Source organism: Dasypus novemcinctus, chromosome 26 (assembly GCF_030445035.2).
Source record: "Dasypus novemcinctus isolate mDasNov1 chromosome 26, mDasNov1.1.hap2, whole genome shotgun sequence".
Taxonomy (NCBI): Eukaryota; Metazoa; Chordata; class Mammalia; order Cingulata; family Dasypodidae; genus Dasypus; species Dasypus novemcinctus.
In genome coordinates this window covers 56,770,179-56,782,627 of record NC_080698.1, presented here as the reverse complement: position 1 = coordinate 56,782,627, position 12,449 = coordinate 56,770,179, and positions in this window count along the sequence as shown.

Below are 12,449 nucleotides of genomic sequence, written 5' to 3'. Positions count from 1 at the left end.
TGCAAGCCTGCCGTGCAGCAGAGGCAGCCCGAGGCCAGCACGCTCGGTCCCCCAGCCCAGGGCCCGATCCCGCCGAGGCCCATCCAGCAGAGGGTGGGCTCAGGTCACAGCCCCTCCAGGAGGCCCTCCCTGGCCCTCCCTCGTGGGGCAGGTGCCTCCTCGGGGTCCTGCAGCCCTGCCATGGTGCTGACCCCTTGGTGTGGACAAGGGCCTTGTTCTCACTTGGTCTTGCCCCAACGGTGGGCTTTGAGGTCAGGGATTGTGGGATCCATCACTGCACCCCCAGAGTGGGCCACCTGCAAATGCTTGCTTCAGTGTGAATGAACGTGCAACTGCCTGACACGTGGTGTTATGATGGCTGGCAGTCATCAGTCCCAAGCACTTTCCGATTGGTGGACAGACGTTCACATGTCACTGAGTGACCTCAAGGATAGCTAAGAGCAGGGAGCTTGGGGGTCACACTGCCTGGGTCCAGCACTCCCAAGCTCTGTGCCTACTTCCTGCCTCAGTTTTCCCACCTGTCATATGGGATGGTTGCTGGATGACATGAACTAATAGATATGAGGAGGCTTAGAGCAGCACCTGGCACAGAGTACATGCTAGAAAGGGTTTGCTTCTGAGATGACGGTGGGTGGGACCAAAGCCTGGACCCCAAAATGCTCAGCTAGAGGCAGAAAAGTGGGTCTAGAATGGCTTACCAGTCAAGGCTGGTGGGGTAGCCTGGGGGGTGGCACCTAGGGTGACTTGACAAATGGGGCAGGAGGGAAGCCCTGGACAGCTGGAGGAGGGGCTCAGGCCTGGGGCTGGCCTGTCACTTCCTCCAAGTGGGTGCCTGGCTCCTTCAAAGGGACCAGGAGGAACAGGACACCCCCCCACCCCAGCTGAGACCCCCTCTCCAATGCCTGGAACCCAGATCCACTGGGAGCTTAGATAGGGGTTGATTTCACACTCACAGCAGCTCTCTCAAGCACGAGGCCAGACAGTATTCATGATCCAAGGCGAGAAGCTGTGGGAGAAGCTGAGGAACAAAGGAGAATCCAGGTTGAGGCAGAGGTTCTCTGCTCCCATGCACCAGAGTCGAGAAGATCTGCATTCTGTTCCAATATAATTTCTGACGCTAATTTGCTGGGCAGCCTCAGGCAAGTTGCTTTGCCTTTCTGACTCTGGGGCTAGTAGCTGCTCCCACCTCTGAATGCCACTGTGAGAATTCAGGTTGCTAATGTGTGCAATGCTCTGAGGACAAAGTCAGGCACAGAGAGTGCCCCATCAGTGCTGGCCTCTCCTCCTCCCCTTCTTGGCCTTGAAATCTGACTCACTGGCCTCCGGCGCACACATTTTTCCACCTCCTTGCAGTGCCAGTTCTGCAGGCTCCAGCTGAGACCAGCTGGGGGCTACCTCATTCCCCACAGGCTCATGCTGGAAGGGGCTGCCCCCAGCCCTGCAGGACCAGGACTGGCACAGCTGATGGTGGAGTGAACCCCAGGAGGCTGGTGTTTCTTTGCCACTTGGGTACAGCACTCCACCCACCCCCTCCCAAAAAGAAGCCTGTTGCATGACTGTGCAACTCCAGCCACAGGATTTGGTCCTCAAGATGCATTTCTGAGAGAGGAATGGCTAAGACTTCTGGTCCATCTAATATCAGGTTCTTTCCCAAGGCTGGAGGCCTGCCAACCAAACAGGAACATGCCATCCGCAACATTCAGGGACCCCAGGGCTTTTTTTCTGGCTTTGCTTTTTGCTGGGGTTGTCCTCTGCCAACAGGCTATTCACGTGTCTTTCTTTGTACCTTCAGACTCTTCTTGAGTCCCCATAGCTGCCTGGGGGAATTGGTGAGCCTTCCCGCCAAGTGGCTTCCAAATTCTTCCATTAGATTACTAATTTCTCTGGGTTGTCTTTGTCTTCTCCTTGCCAAACTCCCCCAAGACTGCAGCCAAGGGGTGGGGGTGGAGCAGGGACCCATCTCCAGACGGTCAGGCTGGCACCTGGGTGCCGTCCAGCGTGTGTCGGCGGGGCTGATGAAGAGAAGAGTGTGTCTTTGTATCTCAGCTCCCTCCAGACTTGCTGGCCTGGCCTGGCCCTCCCCCATCTCCTCACCTGCCAGTCTTGTTCTTCGTTTCTCCTCCGGAGCGAGTGGGGCGAGCTCATTCCGAGCAAGCCTGTGGTCTGCGAATGGCAATCTGAGGTTCCCTGCTGAGGCTTGTTCCTTTTCAATCCACTCTCCCTTCCACCGCTTCATCATTCCAGTCAGGCCGAGACATGGACTGCATGAGGCAGCCACTCGATTTGAGCCTGGTACAAAGAGTATTTTGATGTTTTCATTTCTTTCTAGTTCAATAATTCGAGAAAACACATAGATCTGTGCTGCTTCCAACAGGCTCTCTAACTACATTTAAAAACTTAAAAAAAAAAAAGGTGTATATGAGACGGGGCAGGATTTACAGTAGAATCCTGGGGGTGGGCGTGGGGAGATGTGCTCTGCTCAGGGGCTGCTTGTCCAAAACTGTTCTTCCCCACCTGCCCCCCACCTGGAGTGGTCCCCTACCTGGTCAAACCAGGTAGCACTTGATGGCTGGAGAGTCCAGTCCAGGCCAGAATTCAGAGCTGCGCAGAGTACAGAGGCAAACTTTGTGTGACACCCTCACCCAAGCAGCCTTGGGCGACCAAGGAGCTGTCCTTGGTGCTGAAACAGAACTGCTGCCTACAACCTTCCTCTCTCCAGTCCCTTCCTCTTCCCTGGCCCTTACAGATGGAGCAAATGGATCGTAGCCTATCTGATGCACTGATGGTCATTATTTAATTCAAAAGACATTAATTGAGTTTCTAACATTGGTCTGCATTGGTCTGGATGCTTGGACCTATCTTCAAGAGAGTTCTATCAGGCCACAGTATCTGGAGCTCACAGCCTAGCATGGACACCCAACAGCCCCAGTACAGCCTGAGAAGTGCTGTGACTGAGGACTGGCTGAACTGTGGGATTGAATGTAGGAAGGAAGCCCAGTCCAGATCTAGGGTTTCAGGGAAGGCTTCCTGGAAGAGGTGATATATCTCATGAGCTAATTGTTACTAAGACTTAGCCAAGTGAAAAAGAGGAGCTAAAGAGTGCTTTAGATAGAGGGAACGGTGAGTTTAAAGGCACAAGAGGCACAAGGGGAGGTTTTGTGTTGTGATTAGGAGTGCAGGCTCTGGAACCACTCCCACCATTAACTGTGCGACCTTAAGCAAAAACAAAAACAAAAACCTTTCCGAGCTTCAGTCATCCCATCTGCAAAATATTATACAATTAAAAATCCGATACTCTTTTATAGGGTCATTGTGCACATTAAATGCATCTAATAAATGTCAGATGCCCTGACTCGCCACCAGCTCAGGGTTGGAGGACAGCACGGGAGCTGGAGCGGGAGAACTTGGCAGTGAGCACGGCGGGGTGGGAGAAGAGGCGTTGGGAGGCAGGTTGGGAGGCAGCTTTCATTTTCCAGCCGTTGGGACCAGCAGAGGGATTTTACAAAGGGCACTCTCCGACCCTTTGCCTTTTGCCCTGGATGACATCTGGAAGATGAACTGGAGACTCTAAGGGGAGAGGTGGTTAGGGAGATGCTGCAATCATCAGACAGGAGCGCTACTTCTAGGGAAGCTACGTGGGGTTGTAGGAAAGTGAACCCCCATGGTTTCTTGGTTTTGCTTTTTGTTTCTGAAAGATAAACAAAGGGGCGTGGAGAGTGAATGGAAGCAGTGCAGGGCAGGGGCCATGAAGAGGGCTGGCCCTGATGGCCTCCAGGCACCCGATTTTGGTGATGGGTGGATGAGGCAGGTGGGGGCACAAACACAGATGTGATCATGCATGTTTTTAAGGGCAGTTTTGATTTGTTTCAGATCCTTTTTTCTCTTTCCTGGAACAAAATCCATGTTAACACGCTGGCGGGTATCTGTTTTTCTTTGTGAGACTAAAATCCCATACAAACATACCTAAGATATACATACACACTCATAGGGTATCCAGGCCATTGTTTTGTAAAAATAGGATCATATTATACACATTTATCTTCAAATTGCTTTTTCTCACTCAACAACACCTTATAGAAATCCTTTCGAGTCGTTGGGTAGAGAGTTAATTAAAATTTTTATAGGTCGCATACTGTATCATGGCATGGCTGTCCTACTGCCTGTCGCTCCTGCCTCACCCCCACCACATCCACCCCGGGGTCTGTGCCTGGTGTCTCGGGCTTCCCCCTCAGGTTGCCACCCACATGTCCCTACCTCCTACGGCCTCTGCCCTCTGCCCAGCCTGTTCTCAGGGCTCACTCCCACACACGCTTTCTTAAGATTCCTCTGGGAATCTCTGCACCGGGTGGCTGGGGCAGGGTGGGAGACAGGCCAGAGGGGTCATGGGGGGTCGGCGAGTGGAGGGTGCCTGGAGAGCCTCGAATGCCATGCGAGGTGTTTGGCTTTGAACCCCAGAGTAAGGGCGAGCCTTGGCAGGTTTGATTTGTGTTAAGAAGCTTCTTTGCAGACCAGGGATGGGGAGCTTTGGGGAGATCTGCATGTGAAGCGTAGAACCTGGGACCCTCTCCCCTTGCCCACTCCACGTTCTGCCTCCTTCCTCCTACCCCATAGCCCTCTGTTTGCTTCTCCCCCTCCACTGCTGTAAGCCCGGGCTGACCCGACTCCACCGCCTACCCTGTCCCCCACTGCAGCTCTCTGCTTCCTGCTGCTTCCCCACAGGCGGTTGGGGTTCCACAGCTGATCCCTACAGGAAGCAGCCAGGGAGTAACAAAGACCTGGAGCTACAACTGTGGGAATCACTGGGAAGGTTCTGGAATCGCCCCACACTCTGAGTCACTGCCTTTCCACGCGGTCCCCTGGCTTCCTTTCTGGCAAGCTCAGACGCCTTCTGCTGCTTTGGTTTCCCAGTGGGTGGGCTCCACTCCCTCCCCCAGGGCTTCCGCGGCCTCAGGGGTGAGCAGGGGGTGTGGACTCTGCGGCTTCTCCAGGTTTCCCCAGACTCTTGGAGGCCACCGGGAAAACCCACCCTCCCCAGAGGTCAGAGGTGACTCCAAGCAGCCCAGAGGTCAGAGGTGACCCATAAGCCCACCAAGTCCGGACCCTTTGAGGACACTCACGGGAAGCGAGGTGGAACAGGGCCAGCCTTTTTGTTTTAATAGTTCCATTTTACTTCTAAGGTTACCTTGCTTTCATGGCAAAGGATACCGGGTCTCTAATTACCACCAGTAGGATTTCCTTTTCCAATAAATGTATATAGTGAAGAAAAATATTAAGGAAATACCTACATAAGGCAATCGTGGAGGTGGAAGGACCGAAATTTGAGAAAGAACTCTTCAGGGCGCCCCTTGTTGGGGGGATTGCCAACTGGAGGCTTGTGGGTCAAAGCGCCCCCCCTCCCCCGCCCCATTTTTTCCTGTGCTGTTTTGAAAAGCGATTGAACTGTGGGACATTCTCATGGAAATCTGAATTCTCAGGCTTCTGCTGAAAGGGAGAAATCAGCAGAGCCAGGGCCTGCGGGGCGGGGAGAGGGGCTGGGGGGCAGTGGTCCCTTGGCTCAGCCCCGACGGGGCTCTCGTCCCAGTGCTCGCGGTCGGCGGGGGCGCCGGAGTCCCGCCCAGGTGCGGGCGAGGGCTGGGGGAGTGGGAGGGGCGCGAGCGGGGCAGACCCGGCCGTGTCCTCTCCAGGTGGGGGCCCAGGGCCCAGCCCTCGGGGACCCACACTGGTCCGAGGCCGCGGCCCCTGGCGCCCGGGCGGGGGCCGCCCTGGGCTGCGCGGAGGGCGACGGCGCGCTCGGCTGCGCGACCCTCGAGAGGGCGGCAGGGGGCGCTCCCGGCCCGCGGGATCGGGCGCCAGCGCGGGGACAAAGGCTGGGGGCGGGCGGGAGCCCCGGGCCCCCGGCTGCCCACCTCGGCTCCCGGCCCGGGCGCGGGACGATCCGGGGCAGGGTCGGCGCGGGCCCCCGCCGCGCCACGGAGTCCTTCCTCGCGGGGGTCTTGGTGGCTCTCCCCTCCCTCCCTTCGCCCCTTCTCCCCTCCCCCGCTGCTCTGCGTCTCGGGGTCTCTCCGCCTCCACCCGCCTCGCTTCTCTCTCCCTGGATCTGCCCCCGAGTCGTTGTGGCCCCTCCACGCTCAGCTGCAGCTTCCTGACTCAAGCCTGGTGTCCTGACTCCGCGTGCCCGCGTTTCGGGCGGCCTCTCTCTTTGTGTCTGCGCTGGTTTCTCTCTCTGGTCCTGGAGCCTCCTTAGCAGTGATGGGTGGGGGTGGGGTGCTAGGAGGGGAGCCACAGGCCGCCTCCTCCAGCTTCTTCCCTCCTCCGAGATACTCCCCCGGCTGCCTTTAGACGGTCCTAATGAAAACGCACCAACCTCCCTCGGTTCCACTTCGCCCCCCACCCAGCACCTGGAACTGGCTAGGGCGGGAGGGAAGAGGCTGGGGAGCCAGGCAAGCCTTGCTCACTCCCCCCTTTGCCCAGTTCTCAGAGAGAGGCCCTCCGTCATGGGGTCCCCTGGCTGAATGCCAATCTGGTGCTGAACGGGGACAAAAACTGTGGGTGGGCTCTGGGGCGGGGGTGTAAGGGACCCTGGCCGCCCTCAGCCTCCGCCTCGCCATGCCTGCTTGCCGGAGATCCTTTCCCTCTCTGTGCCCCAGTTCCCCACTGGGATAATGAAAGTATGTTTCTAGACTTTCCAACGCTGATCGTCTAGGTTCTAATGAAATGAATCGAAAATCCCACTCTCCTGGTTTCCTGATCTTAAAAGCGGGTGTTTGCTCCAGTTCTCAAGACGCTGGTGTGTTCTACACTTGCGGGTCCACCCCAAGGGTCTTCCTTGCAGTTTGATGGAGACCTGGGCCATTTAGGGTTCTCTGAAAAGCAGATGCCAAATGAATTAGATGCACACAGGTAATGCCTGTGAAAGATAAGGGGTCTCTCTGGGGCAAGTGGGAAGGCGGCGCCTCAGACTGCAGTGCCAGCCTGACCTTTGTGAAAAGAGAGAGGGGACGAAAGAGAAAGGGGCGAGAAGAGCCTTCAGTGGCAAGATGGTGCCGAGAAAGCACCTGGATTGAGCAGAATCGCCCCTGCTCTGTACCTTTGCTGTGCTCAGGCTTTGGGTGGTGAAATGTGGCCTCAATTCAGTGGCTGTGGTGGGTTTTGGAAGGCAGCTGGAGGCAGGGCTAACTGCACTCCCCACGGCAGGTTCTGGAAGGGCAGTGCTGCACCATGCTGTGGCCTGCACTGTTTCGGAAAGTACACAGGATTTGGAGATCAGCTGGATCTGGGTGATCTTGGGAAAGTCCCTGGGCCTAGATGGCCTCACCTCTAAAAAGATCAGGCAGTGGTTTTGAGGATTTCGGGTCCAGCAGGTAAAGACGTCTGGCAGTGTACACACGTAAAAATGGTGGCTGAGTTTAGATAATTTTTATATTCTTTGGAGGAGTCTGTGTGTCCCTCATCCTTCCTCCTGGGGGTCAGGTAGGCTGTTAAGACCCTAGGTGCTTCCCTCAACCTCCAGGTGTCCTCACCTGGAAAATGGGGGTATGAAAATGCCTTCTGCATAGGGCCGTGAGTGGATTAGAATGAGATGAGTATGACACCCCCCAGCATGGAGGAAATGCATCATCAGTGGTGAGCTGCCTCGCATTCTTCTCCTATTTATGTCTTTTGGCATTTAGTTACAGACTTGGCTCTATTCTGAGAGCTTTACATGTATTAACTCATTTTGTTCTTCCAACATCCTTAAAAGTAGGGCACGGATGTAGACTCATTTTATAGATGGGTAGACTGAGGCACAGAAAAGTCAAGTGACTTTCCCAAGTTTGCCAGGTGAACTTGGCAGATCTAGGATTTGAGCCTGTGCTGGCTGATTCCAGAGGTTAAGCTCTTAACGCCTTCTGAGATGATTTAATTTTTTTTTTTTTAGGAAACACTGGGACTGGAACCCAGGACCTACTGCATGGGAAGCAGGTGCTCAACCACTGAGCTACACCTGCTCCCCAATACAACTTAGTATTAATGTAGTTCTTATGACCTGGGCTTCAAAAGGATAAGGCAATAAATGGGATTCTGGGCTTGGGGCAGGACGCCACAGCCTTCTTCCAGAGTCTGCAGGATTTGGCCAGAATGACAGGGAAAACCTGATCCTGGAGGCCCTGAGGCTGAGGCCCTTGAACTTGATCCTGAAGGCAACGGTAGCCGTGGAAGGAAAGATCCCATCTTAGCAAGGGAGATGTGGGATTGGGACAGGGTCGCAGCCACTGGGTAAGACAGGTGTGCAGGCTGGAGAGCTGGGTTCTAGGTCAGGAGGGGTCCAGCACTGGGGGGTCAGAAGAACGGCTGAAGCCCCCTATCCTCACCTCAGATCAGGGCTGGAGCATGGAGAAGAGGGAGAAGAAGGTAGCTGGGGCTGGGAGCTCAGTGGGCCTGTGGACAAGGCACATGGCTCCTGCCTTCTTCATACCCCTACCTGGGTCAGCCTGCTTCCTGCCTCCATGCAGAGTCAGCCCACCCTCACTGGAGAAAGCCTGCTTCAGACATTCTTGTGGTGGTGGAGAGAACAAAAGATGAGATGCAGTGTTTCCTCATCCGTGTTCTGGAAGTGCCATTCCCAGCATGGCCGACAGTTCATGCTGTGGTTGGGCATGGGCACTGCCCATCTCCAGACCCCTCCATTCCCTTGTCAGGAAGATCAGCTATTTATTCAACAGGTATATATTGAACTTCTCCTGTGTCCCAGGCTCTGTGTTAGAAGTATCTGAACAAGTTAGAGAGAAATCTCCCATCTAGTGGAGGAGCTAAATAATAAGCAAGATAAAATAGTAAACGATATATAAAAACCTAGAAGAAGATAAGAGCTAACAAAAAAATATAAAGCAGGGAAGAAGCATTGGGTGCCAACTTTTCAGATCAGGTCACCAGAAGACAACTCTCAAGCAAGCATTTGAAGGAGGCTAGGGTGTGAGCCATGTGGATATCTGGGAGGGGGGGGTGCTGGGGGAGGGGGTGCTGGGGGAGGGGAGCATCCCAGGCAGAGGTGTGGCAGGTGCAAAGGTCCTGAGGCAGAAATATGCCTGGCAGTTTCCAGGAACAAGGAAATCACTGTGAGGGATGTGAGTGAGCAAGGGGGAGGGGACTAAGGACAGAGAGGTGATGGGGGTAAGCTCATGCAGGGCTTTGGAAGTCATAAGAAGGCCTCAGCTTTGCCATGGCTTGAGTTAGTGTTCTGAGAGAGGAATGAGGACTCAGATTTCCATTTTATAAGGACCATTGTGTCTGCTGTGTTGAGAATTGACTGTAGGGGGATCAAGGACAGAATCAGGGAGGCTGTTGCAAGAAGGCAAGTGAGAGACAAGGAGGGCTTCCACCAGGGAGGTAGCAGTAGGGTGAAAAGAAGGGGTTGAATGCTAGACACAATGAATTAGTTGAACCATTAAGCTGGAAGATTCAGCTTGTCACTGAGCTCTGCTCCTGTTGGAGACTACATATGTTCCTATTATGTTGTTCAGCTGCAATTTGCATTGTTACTATTTGTTCATTCATTTGTTCATTCATCCACACTCTGGTCTAGCACATCACCCTGTTTTATTTTCTCTCCCATTATAATGTAAATGTTTCTGAAGACTTGGCCTTTGACAAAACTGTTCACAGTTGGGTCCCCAGAGTCTAGAAGAAAATAACGTTCAAGCCCTTTTTGTTGACTGATTAACCAAAAATTACCTCGTGACAATTTGAACTTTGTGATGTCCAGAAAGATGTTCTAGAACGAATTCATTCTTATGGGTGTGGGGCCCTTTGATTGCATTAAACTCATTTAAGGGATGTTTGATTAGATCACTTGATTGGGTCACCTTAGGGCTTTTGATTGGGCTATGTCATTGAGACATGACCCACGGTGGGTCTCTGCCCTCTTGTTGGGTCTTACATAAACTAAGAACTCACAGAGAAAAAGAGACACAGAAAGGGAGATCTGCCATTTTGACCTGGCTATGTGAGAGAGAGGACTCTAGGTTTGCCAAGAGCTGCAGAGAAACAGAGAAGCCTGGAGAGGCTCAGGGAGGTGAGGCCCGGGAAAAGATGCCTGATTGCCCACTGCTGAGTTCAAGGAGAAAGTAGAGCGAGACTGGCAGACCTGCCATCTTGCCTCACCACGTGGCGGGACTCCAGGACATGCTTGAAGCCGATCTTTGGTGAAAGCATCTCTGATGATGCTTCGATTTGGGCAGTTTCACAGCCTCAGAACTGTAAGATTTTACCCCAAATAAATCCCTTTTGTAGAAGCCAACCCATTTCTGGTATTTTTGCAATGACAGCCTTTGGTAAAATAAGACATACTTCTTCTCATGCAGGGACATGACCTGGCCTCCATTCTCCAGATCCTCCTGATTCAATGGGGAAACTAGATAGGTATTGGCCACTAAACACCACGTTATAAGAGCCAAGACAGTGACAGCAGCAAGAGGTTTTGGTGGGGAGAGAGAAGAGAGTGAGGGGACAAGCATAGACCTTCTTCCTCACAGGGGCTCAGTTCATCTTTTGGAGCCTGTACGGGACTCTCCAGGAGATGCTCATGTACCCACAGGGAGCAGTGGGGTCCGGGCATCCTGGGGAGCCAGGCCCTGTTCCGGGGCCTTCAAATTACATTTTTGGAAAAGCACATGCAGGCTCACCAAATATGTTTGGCACACGTTTACTCAATAACCCCAACGCCGGTTCTGCTCCACTGATGCTACGGAGTGTGTCCGTCAGATGTAGAAATGGAAACGGCGAGAGGTTGAACAGCTTGCCAAAGTCGCCCAGCAAGGAAGGGCTTTGGCTGGGATGGGAACAGATAGCTCGTTGTGAATTCAGAAATAATGCTCCATCCATTTCATGGTGGGGCCAGAACATTTCCCCGGGAAGGTCCTCTACGCTGCCTTTCTGCACTAGAGATGCTGCAGGGGCAGGGCCGGCCAGTGCTGGAGCCTTCTGAAGCTGCCGTGGTGGCTGCAGAGCTCCCCCAGCCCTGTCCCTTGGATGACAGTCTTTGCTGCTGGCAGAGGGCCTTGGCTCTGGTGGTTCCACCGTTGAGCAGCTGCAGATGGGTGCTCAGTGGGGCTATGCCCATCGTCCTGGTTACAGAGGGATAGGGCCCAGCCTCAGGAGGGTCTCCCCAGGCCCCTTGTCCTAGACAAGACATTCCCTCGGCAGGCAGCACCTGCAAACATGGCATCCCTGCAAGGGGGGTAGCACCCCAGATGGCCCAAAGTGCAGAATGGCTGGCTTTTATCCACCCTATCCACCAGCTGCTGGACAGAGGCCACGCGGAAGCTGCAGGCTTGTGCTCAGGCCTGGTTCTGCCACCAATGCCTAAAGGCGACTTTGAGCAAGTCACTTAACCTCTCTGGGCCCCACTTTCTTCATGTGTTGAATGAGGGAGGGATTTGGCTGGATGAGATGAGCTTCTGGCTCTGACATTCTGATGGTATCCTTGGTTTCAGGAGTACTCTTGAAAAAAATATATATATAATAATTCCTTTTTGCTACCAGATCAGAATGAAATTAGCAACATTTGGCAATTAATGAATTTTTCCCCCTAAGACTCAACTCTTAAACAAAGTTCTGAATGTTTGACTTTCATTTTAAATAGGTGGCTGTCAGGAGGAATTACAAGGCTCCTAAAGAAACACACAAATGTTATAATTAAAGAGATGCCAATCTTGACAGGTAGTAGGAGAGGAGAGGGGATGTGCCAATGAGAATGGAGAAGGGAAGAGGGGAGCTCGTAGATGGACGGGGGGAGAGGATAAGTCGGGGAGCTGTCCCGAACGGGGGGACTTGGTTTCAGTGTCAGCACCTGGATGGCTGGTGCTTATAGCAGCCTCAATAAGGTCTCTTAGGATCCCAGGACACCCCAGAAAGGCAGGTTTTATTAGTCCCATTTCTCAGGTGAAAAATCTAATCTCAGCTACAGACAGATACTCTGAGCCTGCCCTTATCTCCAGGCTGAACTCCATCCCTGACCTAGGCTGAGCCCTGCCCATGACCTAGGCTGAGTCCTGCCCGTGATCTAGGCTGAGTCCTGCCCATGACCTAGGCTGAGTCCTGCCCCATCCAGGCTGAGCTCTGCCCATGACCTAGGCTGAGCCCTGTCCATGACCTAGGCTGAGCCCAACCAATGACCTAGGCTGAGCCCTGCCCTATCCAGGCTGAGCTCTGCCCATGACCTAGGCTGAGCCCTGCCCATGACCTAGGCTGAGCCCTGCCCATGACCTAGGCTGAGCCCTGCCCATGATTAGGCTGAGTTCTGCCCATGACCTAGGCTGAGCCCAACCAATGACCTAGGCTGAGCCCTGCCCATGACCTAGGCTGAGCCCTGCCCCATCCAGGCTGAACCCTATCCTTATCTCAGGTTAGCCTAGATAAACTGCAGCCAAATACATGACCCTGGAGCTAAGTTGGATGGACTAGAGAGTGTG